The 13463-nt window shown below is 37.6% G+C and overlaps 1 protein-coding gene across 5 annotated transcripts in view; it reads left to right on the forward strand.

Moving 5' to 3' along the window:
• Positions 1-13463, forward strand: part of bmpr1ba (bone morphogenetic protein receptor, type IBa) — a 68816-nt gene that overhangs the window by 28682 nt on the left and 26671 nt on the right. The gene's annotated exons all lie outside the window — the stretch shown is intronic.

Consider the following 13463-nt stretch of genomic DNA (forward strand, 5'->3'; position numbering starts at 1 on the left):
CCATGCGTCGAGGTGAGACCGACTATTTCTAGCCGGAACCTCTCGACCTCACGCACTAGCTCCGGCTCCTTCCCCACCAGAGAGGTGACATTCCACGTCCCAAGAGCCAGTTTCTGCAACCGAGGATCGGACCGCCAGGGTCCCCTCCCTTGGCCGCCACCCATCACACAGTGCACCCGACCCCTTTGGCCCCTCCCACGGGTGGTGGGCCCATGGGAGGGGGGGCCCATGTTTCCTCTTCGGGCTGAGCCCGGCCAGGCTCCATGGGTAAAAGCCCGGCCACCAGACGCTCGCCATCGTGCCCCCCCTCCAGGCCTGGCTCCAGAGTGGGGCCCCGGTGACCCGCGTCCGGGCAAGGGAACACCAAGTCCAAGGTTTTCCTTCATCATTGGGGTCTTCGGGCTGCACTTTGTCTGGTCCCTCACCTAGGACCTGTCTGCCTTGGGTGACCCTACCAGGGGCATGAAGCCCCAGACAGCATAGCTCCTAGGATCATTGGGGCACTCAAACCCCTCCACCACGATAAGGTGGTCCCTAACCCCCCCTACTTAAGCAACACAAATGTCCTGACATTCAAGGTTGTGTATCAAGAGTTTTACACATACTGTATTTCTCAGGCATATCAATAATTCTGCATATCAACTGATCTGCATGGATCAGTCTGCATCTTCCTCATGCACACAATCCTCTGACACATGCTTGTAAATACATTGGTTTATGTGTCACAACTTATTTTGGAGTTCAGAGTTCGTCTTCGGAGGTCAAAGTGTGAGTGCAGTGTTTCACTGTTTAGAACAAATCCTCTGTTATTCGCTGAATGGACACTGTGCATAGTGTTCTCTCTGAGACCCAGAGATAGAGAGAGATTTTGTAAAGAAGCAAAGAAGTTGATGTGGGTGACTGGTTAGATTGTGAGGTAAGAGAGGAATAGGCATTCATGTTTTCTGGTAACAAGGTCATGGATATCTTAGTGATCTCATTGAACTGAGTGTGTGAACTGAGTGTGTTCCATATTATTTGTCTTACTAAATTTGTGTGAATATGTTGTGGAATTTAAACATAAATCTCCACGGATTTATTCAACACTTCTGATAAAAGAAAAAGAATGTATGGAGGACTGAATGTATGTTTTGTGTGTTCGGCATTCATGTTTTTCTCCAGACATAAAAGGTCTGTGGTGGTTATCTGAGAACCTGCAGTGAACCTAAGGATCCCTGAATAGTGGATTCTCTATATTTGGGAGTTGGACCAAGGCCGCTGACCGAAACTCTGACCCCACACCTGCCTTCTGTGTGTGGCAAGCCAAACTACTTTGGCTTGTATATGTTTTACAGTCATATTTAATCTTTAAGTAAATACACTCTGGGATACAATGGTAGCACATAGCTAATGTTACTTTTTCACGTGTTCTGTGCAATATTATTTGTTTACTTTTTTGTGTAGGTCACACAGACAGTTGTAGAGCAACACTAAAAGCCCATTCTTTTGGACTGACAATAAAATTGTTTACTTATCAAGAATGGAAAAAGGCATGAAAAGGCATATAAAATGTGTGGAATATTAGTTCTTGAGGACTTTGGCTTTATTTACTTAGTAATTTTGAAGAGTTTAAACCATAGGATATTAAAATCTGAATTTACACTTAACATAAAATCAAATTGTGTTCTATAAACCTTTATTGTTGTGGAGCTAAAAGTGGAGTTGACCTAAACTTCCAATAAGGATACAATAGTGTTGTTATAAATATGTGGATCTATAGGGTAAATGGTAGTTCTGTACATTTGCAGACATTCTTTAGTTTATTTAAGTTTATTCTAAGCTTCTTTAGATATTGGAAGAACACATTAGACTTGAAGTGATTCTCCAGTATAGTTTTTTATTTAGCTATGTTCAAAAGTATAGTTTAATTGCAATCCAAACTTAGACATCTCTGGCTTTTCAGTGTGTGTGTTTGTCTGTACGCAATGACTGCCAGCAAATGCGTGACCAGTCTCTCAGTTCTTGTTCCGCATTTAGGTCTCAAAGTTCAAGGGTCAGAGGGGGTCGGGAGACAGTATGAATAACTGTCTGTTATCAGGTGGCAAACAAAAGAATGTGTGTGTGCATGTATTTAAGTGAAAAACAGGAAGCAAAGATTTACTGGATGGCAGAAGGAAGGAGACAGAATTAGAGAAATTATGATGGATGGAAATACAAACGGAACTAACAGGCAGGCTCAGCCACAAATCCAGGTTTTCTTCAGTTGTTGTAAGGTCATACTTTGTTCTTTTTAATCCCTTATCCCTTAATGCTTACCAATAAGATATTAAAAATACACAGTTGGGTGCTTTTGTACTTTAAGATATCTTAACAGTGTCCAATTTCTTTCAGTTTACTAATCTGCCATATGATTTATTTTTTTTATTTATCTATTTAATTTTTTTGCATACGTTAAACGAACATTAACGTGTGATTAAGACGGGCATATCCCATCTGTTTGATTGTTCTCACAATGAAATAGATCAAAACATTAGCTTACAATTTTACACTTATTTCTGCTTTCTTTGTCTGGCTCCTCTAGCTACACCAATGTGTTAAACTAGCTGTTTCCCTGCTCAGATTTATTTTAAAAAATGTGTATGTCTCTCCCTTCTCTGTGCCTCCTACTCGCCCCCTTCCCCCACTGTCTGTTTTTCTCCCTCGTTTCATAACCCCCTCTTCTTTTCCCCCTGCTAATTGCCACCCTGTTGTAGCATCCCAGGAGCCGGGGGCTCATTAATTGGTGAAGAGGAGACAGGTGGCGCCACTGTGTTGTGATGTTTCTTGTTAGTTGTATGGGTGTTTTCATTATGTTGACCTTGTGTTTTGGGGAGCATCTTTGTATGCATGAATTTGCCCTTCTAATTTTATGTTCCAATATATTAACATAGATTTGGGTGTACATACATGTGTGCATGTGAAAGTATGAGTTCTGTATGTGACTGTGTGCCTGTGTTGAAATGGGTGTGTGTGGGTACCCTTGCTTGTTAGCTGCACAGAGCCCCTTCTCACTGTAATCTCTTTGTTTATGCAGTGTGAAAAGGGCCTGACGGGGGCATGAACTCCCCACGCTCTTATCCCACTGCGCCACTCACCCCAAGTGGACCATCATGCTTCACCACCACTAGCCTGACATTGGCATTGCTCCCATCACTTCCCCCACCTCATTTTAACAATGCAGTGCTTCTTTTGTCTGACTCTCTTCTTTTTCAATAACAATCCAATCTTAAAATAATACATATTGTCAGTGATTTGCAACAATAATGATTCAGATGGATGCAATGGTTGTAAAAGCTCAGGAAGTAGAGAGCTGCAAACCATCTTGGTTTTTAGCTAACAGTTATTAGATAAAATGATGATGGTTTTTGTGCGTGCCATCCGATAACATCCTGCAGGTATCCCTGGACTTACACACACTTCCTCAATCACTCATTCATTGCTACTCTTTCTACTTGATCTTGTGTTGTTCTCTTCACTGTGCATCTTGCAAGCTTTGCAAGACCAGTTGGGAAAAAGTTGTATATTAGTTGCATCGCATTGTTTATAGCAGTGTCTATAGTATGGAGATTAAGGTATATTTTTCTTTAAGAAAGGTTTGCCTGTCATTGTGTCTAATCTGATTCAATTTCTAAATGTTTCCCCCTTATCAGGTGTTTCCCCCAGGCTTAAAAACAGCAGTTATCAAACCACCACTGAAAAAGAACAATGTGGAAAAGTCGCTATGGGGAAATTACAGGCCAGTTTGCAATCTTCCATTAATCTGCAAAGTTATTGGAAAAGCTGTTTTTCAACAGCTAAACAGCTTTGATGTTAGTTTCAGTGGAGAAGCAGCATTCAGTTTTTATGCTCCACTTATCTGGAACAAACTTACAGAAAACAACAAAACTGCTGAAATACTAAGTTTCTTAAATCAAGGCTAAACCCCCAACTGTTTAGAGTTTGGAGAAAATCTAATGTTTGCTGATTTGTGTTTTCATTGTGGAAAATACTTTGAGTTCCCTCGATGTTGAAATGTACTATAAAAATAAACATGCCTTGCTTTATCATAACCTCTTTTTGTTATTCTGATTTGCCTATTTTAATCCAACTACCTGACTCTAGTTTTCCTGTCATCTTTACCCTCACCTTGAACCTCTCTCCTTTCTGTTAAGGAAGATCTCTTAAATCTTTTACATGATGTTTGTAATTGTTTGGTAAAGTCTAGAAAGGAGAACACTTACAAAGAAGCACTGTTTTTCCAACCAGGTGGTGTTATCAGTCCTTCAAATTGTGGGCCTTCGGCTGCTCTAAATGAACTCGTATTATGGGTAATCAAGTGTTATGGAATGTGTGGTTACTGCATCTGTGTGTGGATGGATATCTGTCTTTGTATCAGTGTGAGTTCTCGTGTTAATGCAGGTGTGGGGTTCACAGACGGTTTGTAGGTCAGGTTAAAGCCCCTGGTGTCACCAAGCTGTTTGGCCCTAAACAAGTCCTAGAACAGGGAACAGTTTTTCCTTTTCTCTTCTGTTAATTTTTCAGATAATTTGTTGGTGCTTCAGATCTGTCACCCTGCATCCAAGAGTGAGTCGTTATATTAAACTGAAGGATTCTTGGCTTCAAAAAATAGCCATTTGCCTCAGAAACACGTGTTGCTCTGTTATTAGCGGAAGGCCCCAAAGACTACGGGTGAAACTAGGTTAGTGTAAAATGGTTAATTGGAATTACCAGAAGCCCATGTTTGTATGTCAGTCCTCATGACCTGTCAAAAAGAGTTACCAATGATCTAACTGTAACAAATGTTCCTTGACAAGTATAGATATTTAGATATTGTAAATTAGTTTTGTTTGCTAATTTCATAACTAGTTTTCCACTGTCAGTTTGAGGTTTTAAAACTGCTTCTTCAAATTGTTGCTCTAGGTCAGCAACAAAACCGCAACTCTTTCAATTATTTTGCCTCATGACAGGCATGTGCCTCCTTTGCAGCTTTTTGAACTGTTTCCAGCAGGATTTTAGTAACTTCTTCAGTTCAGAAAAATCTTTGGTCAATATTTCCTTTGCATGACAGCAAGTCACACTGTTTGAATACAAATTTCAAATTGTGCTTCTCATATTTTATGTGAATTAAACTGATTGTATGAAAATACTTCCCGGGGTTTTGTTATTGAAACCATTGAGAAGTTAGGTCACATTTGCTCTCTAAAACCCTGATTATATTTGTAATATTCAAGATATTTTTTCAGCATTAATGAAAATAATTGTCTCACCTATGATAAGAGCAATTAGTCCTGTTTTTTGCTGCTACGTCTACTCACAAAGTGTAGCTTTATTCTAAACTTTGCTTTCTATATTGATTTGTGTTTTTCTTTTCATTTTGACATGTTAACATAAAGCTCATATGTCTTGTCTTATTAATGTATCAAATTACCTGCTATAAGAATGAATATATAGTTATACAAAAACTGGATGTCACTTGAAATCTTGTATATAGTGTAAAACAATCAATTTCAGATGTTTTTAGATCTAGTTGATCTCCTTTGCAGGCATTAAGAACTGTTTAAACCTTAATCTCATGACACCACACATAGCAAAACAAAAATATTAAATCCTGGGTGTCTGACATAGGGGACAATTGGAATGTTGTCATGATGTTAGATACTGACTTTAATTTAATGGATTAGTTTAGTAAGGGAAAAATAAGTATAAGAACCAAAGTAGACTTTAGATGGATTTTTGAAATTTTAAGTGAATTGTTTTTCTAACTACAACCAATCCATCTGTTATTTTACTAGAATACTTACTGATATTTTTGTTTTTTTTGACACCTCTTAGATAAGATCTCAAAAACATTTATTATCTATTCAGTCATGTCGTCCATAAATAAAGTTTGTTAAAGTAAAAATAAATTGCATTTTTGATTTGCAACCTTTATTTAGTTACAGATGGCAGTCAAAATCCACGTGGGTGGGTGGCTGCAGCATCTGATCCTCATTGTTTGAAAAGTGGATTTATGAATCACTATAGTAGGCAGAGACGGATCCCACAGAGTAGGTGGGACAGCTCTTACTCTTTCAGCTCCCACTCAGGATCTTTTCTGGGAGGTTTTTCTACCTCGCCATGCCATTGTTGACATTCCACCCATTTGACCAGCTGGACTCTTCTTTAGCAACCCTGATTCCTGCTGTCCTACTTCTACACTCACAATCAATTCACATGCTTTTGTGTTTGTTTTTACAAAAATCTCAAATGTATTAATTCAATTTGTTTTACTTTGATACAATGGGAAAATTGACTTTAAAAATTATGTGCCTTTTAGTCAACTATCAGGATATTTATCATTTAGATATATTACTCTACATAGCACTTTATTTAAAAGCAAAACTAGCTATCTTTGCAAGAAATTTACTACAGCAATAAACCACACATTCATTACCGCATTGGGATTAGAAGGGTCGATCGTCTGAAACAAAAGTTTTGATTTCTGGTCTTTCTCGTCATCCCTGCCAATAATTATATGCTAGTTGTAAGATGATAATGTGACTATTTCAAATTACTGCAGCACACTGTAAAAGTAATTCCCAATCAATCAATAGACTTTCATTAAGTTTAAATATTTCAACATCTGCCTTGGAGAGCTTCTGTGTCTGCTTGCATGTGAATTTGTCTTTAGTGTTAATGTTTTAAACATGCCTAAGCTGTTTTGCTGAAAGATTTCAGTTTATTTTAAAGGGAAAATTTTAGTTCATACTTCAGTAATTTGAAGATTAAAGTAAATGCAGAATTTACTTTTTTGAAATCCAGAAATGGAAGAATGTAGTTTCGGATTGAGATAATAATCATGCCTCCTCCTAAGGCCAGCTGCCACTGTTTCTGTGCTGCCTGGCAGACTAAGGTGTCTCATTTCTTTTGGTTTAGTGGTCACCTAATCTTCCAAACAGAGCAGGAAAGGTTCATTTCGAAGGTTAGAGGACCACTACCTCTTGAGTTCACCTAGAAATGAACATCCCTCTTTATCTTGCAGTAGAGTTCAAGAAAAAGCAGTAAATGGGTAGAACAACTTTGATAAGAATGAATGCAAGTTGGCAGATGTGAAAGGTAAAGCCATTTTGTCAGTATCAACATGCAAGAGTCAGAAAGGAAGAGCAAGCTAAAAGGAATAGTGAAGTCTTTCTAAAGTTGCTAGAGTTAATTGTGAATTGAGTAAAATCTGCATTTTGCTCAACACAGGAAAAAAAAACTTCCTCACTTTTTGACTTGCCAGTAACCAGTTTTGACTGTACTGAGCTGAGAAGTAAGGGTGCAAAATATCAGGAAACATGTAAATGTGATATGTTGCTCAACATTGCAATGTGGATCATGTTTAACCCACATTTTGCTGACTGGTTTCTTTCTTTTCCACCATTGCAATTTCCCCACCATTTTTTGTCTGCTTTAGCATCTCAGCCAATCAAAATATTCATTCTGTGTGATCCTGACAGGCATTTGAGGCCAAATGATTAAGGAATCATTTGGCTAAATGATTAGGAAATTCAACTTAATTACCACTATTACACAATGCAGGGTATAAATATATATATATTTTACAAAACGAAGTGCAGTAAAACAACAAAAAAAGTTCTATTATGGCATGCTTTTGTAGAAGCGAATTAAATGACAGTGGCATTTGGGGGAATTTTCATCTTTATTATTTTTCAGCGTGTCAAATTATGTTTTAAACAGTTTTTTTTGCATTTCTCTAGGATGTTTGGCTTTATTTTTAAACACCTTGTGAATTAAGAAAATAATCAATTCCAACAGTAATGGCGATTTTTGATATGGGCCATAATGGGCAGCTGCCCCTGGTGGCATTATGAGGGAGAGGGCATAATCCCCCTTTTTGAAAGGTATTTGTTGGATGCTTCTTGCTGAGTCAAGTTTAGTTGTATTTCATATTTCAGAAATAATTGTTGCCTTAAGGCAGTTCAAAGTGTTTTACATGATTGACCAAAACACAATACAGCAAGCAACCATGAAACAATCAACAAACATCTCATTTGTTAAATATCATCATCAAAATCATCAATCATAATCAAATACACACCAAATATATCAATCATTGATTAAAAACATTGTTCCAACTGTTTCTAAATCAAAGGCAACTATAAACAAGTGAGTTTTTAGCCTTTTTCTTAAGTAACTCACTGGCTTGGCTGTTTTGCATTTTCTGGAAGTTTGTGCCAGATTTGTGTTGCATTATCACTGAATGAAACGTCTCAAGGACCAGTTTGGAAACATATGCCACCATTGGTCACTCGGACTCATTATTATGGAGGTCTGTGCATTTCCTAAGTGTTTTGAGATGGTTGCTTTTAGTAAGGCACTTTCCCTGATTTTAAAAAGATTGGACTTTTGAGTTTCTAACTAAGCAGTCAGCATCCAGGACCAATGTTCCCAAACTGATTCTGCTGTGAAGCTAACTCCCTTCTCCCCCTACTTTAGCACAAATAGCAGAAATTCTCTTTGAGCAATGCAGACATAAAGAAACCATACCACAGGAGGTCAGAGGTGAAACTGTCACTGCTCCATCATCACGCCTTTCTTCCCACTCTGGGAACTAAGCCGTTTTAGGTGTTGTGATAGGTTACAAAATGCTTTAGTGGACCCCAGGCACCAGACCAAATACTGACGACAATGTTAAACACCTCTGACCCTTTCTTACTCTTTATTTTTCTTCCCCTCCTCACAATTATTTACTTTGTGGAATAATCATGCTCTAAGACTATTTTATAATTATTACTTTAAACATCTGTAGGCTAAATGTCTTTATCTACTAACGTGAAGTACTGAGCAACCAAACAAAAACAATTTTCCTCATTGCAGTGTGGATTTTCTCCAGGTGGAGAATTTCAGAGCAGAAATGGTCCATAGAAAAGGAGGAAACCAGCTCAACTCCCACACACAGTGTCTCTCTTTCTTGTTCAACAAAGCATTCAGGCAGAAAGGATTGCTATGTAAATGCAGAATTGAATGGGAGTGAACAGACAGGTTTAAAGTAGATTATGTTAAACTGCTTGTTAGTTTAAAGATAAACTGAAGTGAATAGATGGGGATTAGCAGATGTGCTGCTGTGCCACAGAGGTGTTTCTCAAAGGCTGACCTAATCCTCTGTCTCCTTGTCAGCTCACATCAAATAAAAGGATAATGGTTTCTTTAAGGGAACAGTGAAAAGTAAGTTGAGATGGTATAAATTAGCTGACTATGCATTTTACATGGTTTAATGTGACTTAAGCAGTTTAATTGAAGATTATAGATTGGGCTTTCATTCATTTTAAATCACATAGGATGCTTGTCGTTCTTCACAAAGAGGTGGAATGTTGCATGTTTCTTTATAAAGACAGAAGGAATAGATATTTTTGTTGGAACATTAATTTCCCACATTTTCTTTTGTGCCACAAGCATAAAACATATCATTAATCTGAAGGAGGCTTCAATGCATTTAGCAACCTTTTCTGATGTAACAAAGGTGTTGGGTTTTCCAGCATCACCAGAAAAGATTTGTCTCTCTCACCACAAAGGTTGTCCCCATTGACAAACTGCTAACTAGCAATGTGTCATGCTTTTTATAATATAATATCTAAACTCAAGAGAATAAAGACAAATGTCCTAAAGATTCATCTTCTAAAAAGACAAGATACTGAAGTATAAATTTTAGCCCCAGTGAAAGATATTATTATTTTGTTGTGTTGTGTCAGCATGTCAAAAATAATTCAGAATTGCACATCAGGTAAAGTACTGACCTCAGGCATTAGCTGTTGTTTTTCATCCAAATGAGCAAAAGCAGTTTGAATGCTGCTAACCTATGAGACAGAGAAACATTCCTGCTGAAGACTCAGATGTAGGCAACTTCATTTGTGGCTTAAAGTGGAAGTTTTTCAAATAATGTTACTGCTTTTCATCCTCTTCTCTTCTATTCTCTGAACTCTCACATCTGCCCTAAAGGTTGCCATGCATCATTTTATCACTTGTTCATCAGAAATCATTGTATTAAATGAGCGTATACATCCACCTTTCTTTATAGTTTTCTTGTCACTGTCCTTTTGTTTGCCTCTGTTTTTTTTTCTTTAGTTTTACTGCTCATCTTTTGCTTGTGCCAGTGTGAGCCATTTATCATGCACCCAGCATGAGGGTGACTCCTGTGAAGAGAAGCAGGCGTGTGTGCGTGCGCGCGCTGGGGGTGTGTTTGTGTGTGTGATGCATGTCTGTGCTGATTTGCTTGAAGACAAGATATCATATGTAGATCAAGAAGTGACCCCTTCAAAAACTGTTACTTAAAGGTATTGAAGACTGATGCCCCATGACACACACAAACATCCACACTCACATACACAGTTTCGCAGCTATTGGGGGCAAATGCTGTCACAGTTTTTAAAAGGCTTCCCGCAGTTAGACATGCTTGAAATGACATTCTGGTTCACCAGAGAAGGGGAGTGAGGGGAGGAGTGTAGCAAAGAAAGACAGAAGCAAGGGGGAGAGAGGGCAGGCAAATTTTTTGCTTTACAAAAACTGAAAAATATGCAATAATGAGTGAAATAGATTATTAAGAAGAGTAGAGGGAATTTTTATTTTTATGTTGATGTGAAATAAAATCTCTATCAAAATTCCCAATCTGGTATTTTGATGTGGTAATATTACTATCAGCATATTAGCCAGTAAATATTTTTTTCCTGTCTTTCTGACATGCCAATTCTGATTTGGACCTTTTATTCTAAGAAATATTGTGTGGGCTCTGCCTACTGTATATAGACCTGACATCTAATAATCTATGAGATTTATCTGCTCCAAAATAGATAAAAATTATCCGATGACATACTCACTGTCTTTGTAGTTTGAAAGTTATGTCAACAATAGAAATTCAGCAATCATGTTTCTTTGAGGTCTGACCTGTTGTTAATGATTTTAACCAATTCAGATTGTGTTGTTGTTTTCTTTTTAAGGGATCTAGTACATTAAATAAAAGGCAAACATATTGCATGTCCTCGATAGGAATAGTTTTGAATCCAACAGAAAATTTATGGATTTAAAATATCATTTGTATTTTCAAATCAAATCATAACTCATTTTTTTTAAATTGTCTCTATCAATTTTATTTTAAAACTGCCTAAATGGACTGAAAATTGTCTTTTTTTTCTCAGTTAAATACTCAGATTTTCCTTTATTTTGCCTGTCTGCCCAAAATGAAAGTCAATAGAAGAAATATTGGGTAGTTTGAAGAATCTCTTAACTGATTGGTGAAACTCATTTTGTACTTCTTACTCTATGTGCAAATTATGACTAGAATTTCATTGAAAATTGGAACAGGAATCTGATCTGTTTTGCTTAAACTTTTAATCTTGTATGCGAAAGGTTGGGAACTGCTCTCTATTGATAAAGTAATTTTAATTTCTTTCTCCAAGGAGAGATAATTAGTCTTATCCCTATTCTTTTTCTTTGCTAATGAAAACGAACAAAGAAAATAAACTGTAAGCACATATCTGTTTCATTTACCAAAACTTTAAAAATATTGAATCAGTTTCTTATATAGTGATGGTTCAAATCTGTGATGCATTTTTTTCATGCTCAAAGGAAATTGTTCAAAGCAGAAACATACACACACATACACATGGAGTTTTGTCAGCAGTAAATGCCTTAAAGGCAAGAGGATAGCTCTGGAAAGGAAATGGTCTATTAGAGTGTCTCAGCCCATTTATTTATTAGTATAAAAGCCTCAGGCCTGTATGATGTAATCTCTAACAGCGCCTTTAAAGTGTCTCTGCCAGCCACCTGAACAGCTCACCACTGTACGAAGAGATGTTCTCAACATGGTTTTATAAAGTATCTATTTCTAGATACAAAATGTTATATTTCCAAAAATAAAACTTTGCTCCCTGTAAAAAAGAATGAGACATGATTCTGCCTGATTATGGGAGGAGAGCCTGGAGAGTTATCAGTCAAACAACCTTTAGTGCAGTTTGATTTAAATATCATTTTGCATATGTCTGAAATTACCTGTTCTCTAATTACAGCTAAAGGTCATCATCTTAAAGTCAACACATAGACGAGAATGTAGAGATTATAGCCAAAAATTGTTCTGCTGTATTCTCTTTATGTACATATTCAATGAAGTTGGAATTTGTTTTTCAAGCACTGCGTGTAAAATATAGGACTGAAGAATAAACAAAGAATTCAAATTTTTTGAATCTACAACCCATTGTAGTATCTGTTTTTGTGGACAAGTTCCTTCACTGCCTGTGGACGCCTTCCTAGTGAGGTGTTGCAGACACAACAAGCAACTCCAGTAGGTTTTTCCGACTGGTTTTTCCAGTCGGAAAAACCTACCTGCTCTTTTTTAGAGCATGTTCAGCACAGATGTGACATTATATATTACTATTATGATGAATTATGGCAGTAGTGATGGAAAGAAATCACAAATTTGTTTCTGTTATATGTTCTTATTTCAGAAGACACAGGTAGAGGCCTTCACAATTTTATGGCAGCTTTTATCCTTAATGACTACTCGATAAAAAGATTGTGGTTTGTGAGATTGATTATGTGGCTGGTGGTCAGCACCACATGGGATGCTACTCTCAGTACCCCTTCAATTCTATATTCAGTTAAATTATTAGTCTGCAGTTCTAGACAATACTAGAACTAATACTAGAAATGCTGCAGCTATCCTATGTATCAGAGGTGGAACAGAAGCCAAGTCCGGAGAGTTGGTAGACTGCTTTGTGGAACTGTATTGGAACAATCATCTCATCTTAAAGAGAACAAAACAAAGGAATCAGTTGTGGATTTCATGAGAAACAGAAATATGTGAAACACGAGTTCTACCATTGGAGAATATGTGGATGCTGTGGAGGAATAGACGTATCTTGGTGGTCACCTAGATTAGTGTTTCCCAACCCTGACCCTCAAGGTGCATTCACTGCCCTGCATGTTTTAGATATTTCACTCCTGATTCAGATTATTGTAGTTCAGCAAATGCTTGTTAATCAGCTATCAACTGAAATTAGCCCGGGTAAAGCAAAGAAACGCCTAATACATGCAGGGCAGTATGCCTTGAGGGCCAAAGTTGAGAAACACTGACCTGGACAACAGACTGGAGTGAAGACACAACAGTGAAGTTGTATACAAGAAGTGGCTGGGCGAACTGTACTTCTTGAGGAAGCTTAGGCCGTTCAAGGTTAGCAGAAGATGTTGCAGATCTTCTATAAGTCTGTTGCAGAGAGTGCAAGCCTTTCTGTCTCCTAGAGCAGCAGCATTAGAGTCAGTGACTTGAAAAAGCTCAACAAAGTGATAAAGAAGGCTTACCTTGGTCTGGGAACTGGATTGTCTTGTGAAGTGAATGCTCCATTTAGTCCTTCATTTAATAAAAGAGCAGGTCCTTCACAAGATTGTGACACAACAGTATCTTCATTCAGAGGTTTTTCAGATCTGATGTAGTACAA

The sequence above is a fragment of the Xiphophorus couchianus genome, chromosome 12 (genome assembly GCF_001444195.1).
Source record: "Xiphophorus couchianus chromosome 12, X_couchianus-1.0, whole genome shotgun sequence".
Taxonomy (NCBI): domain Eukaryota; kingdom Metazoa; phylum Chordata; class Actinopteri; order Cyprinodontiformes; family Poeciliidae; genus Xiphophorus; species Xiphophorus couchianus.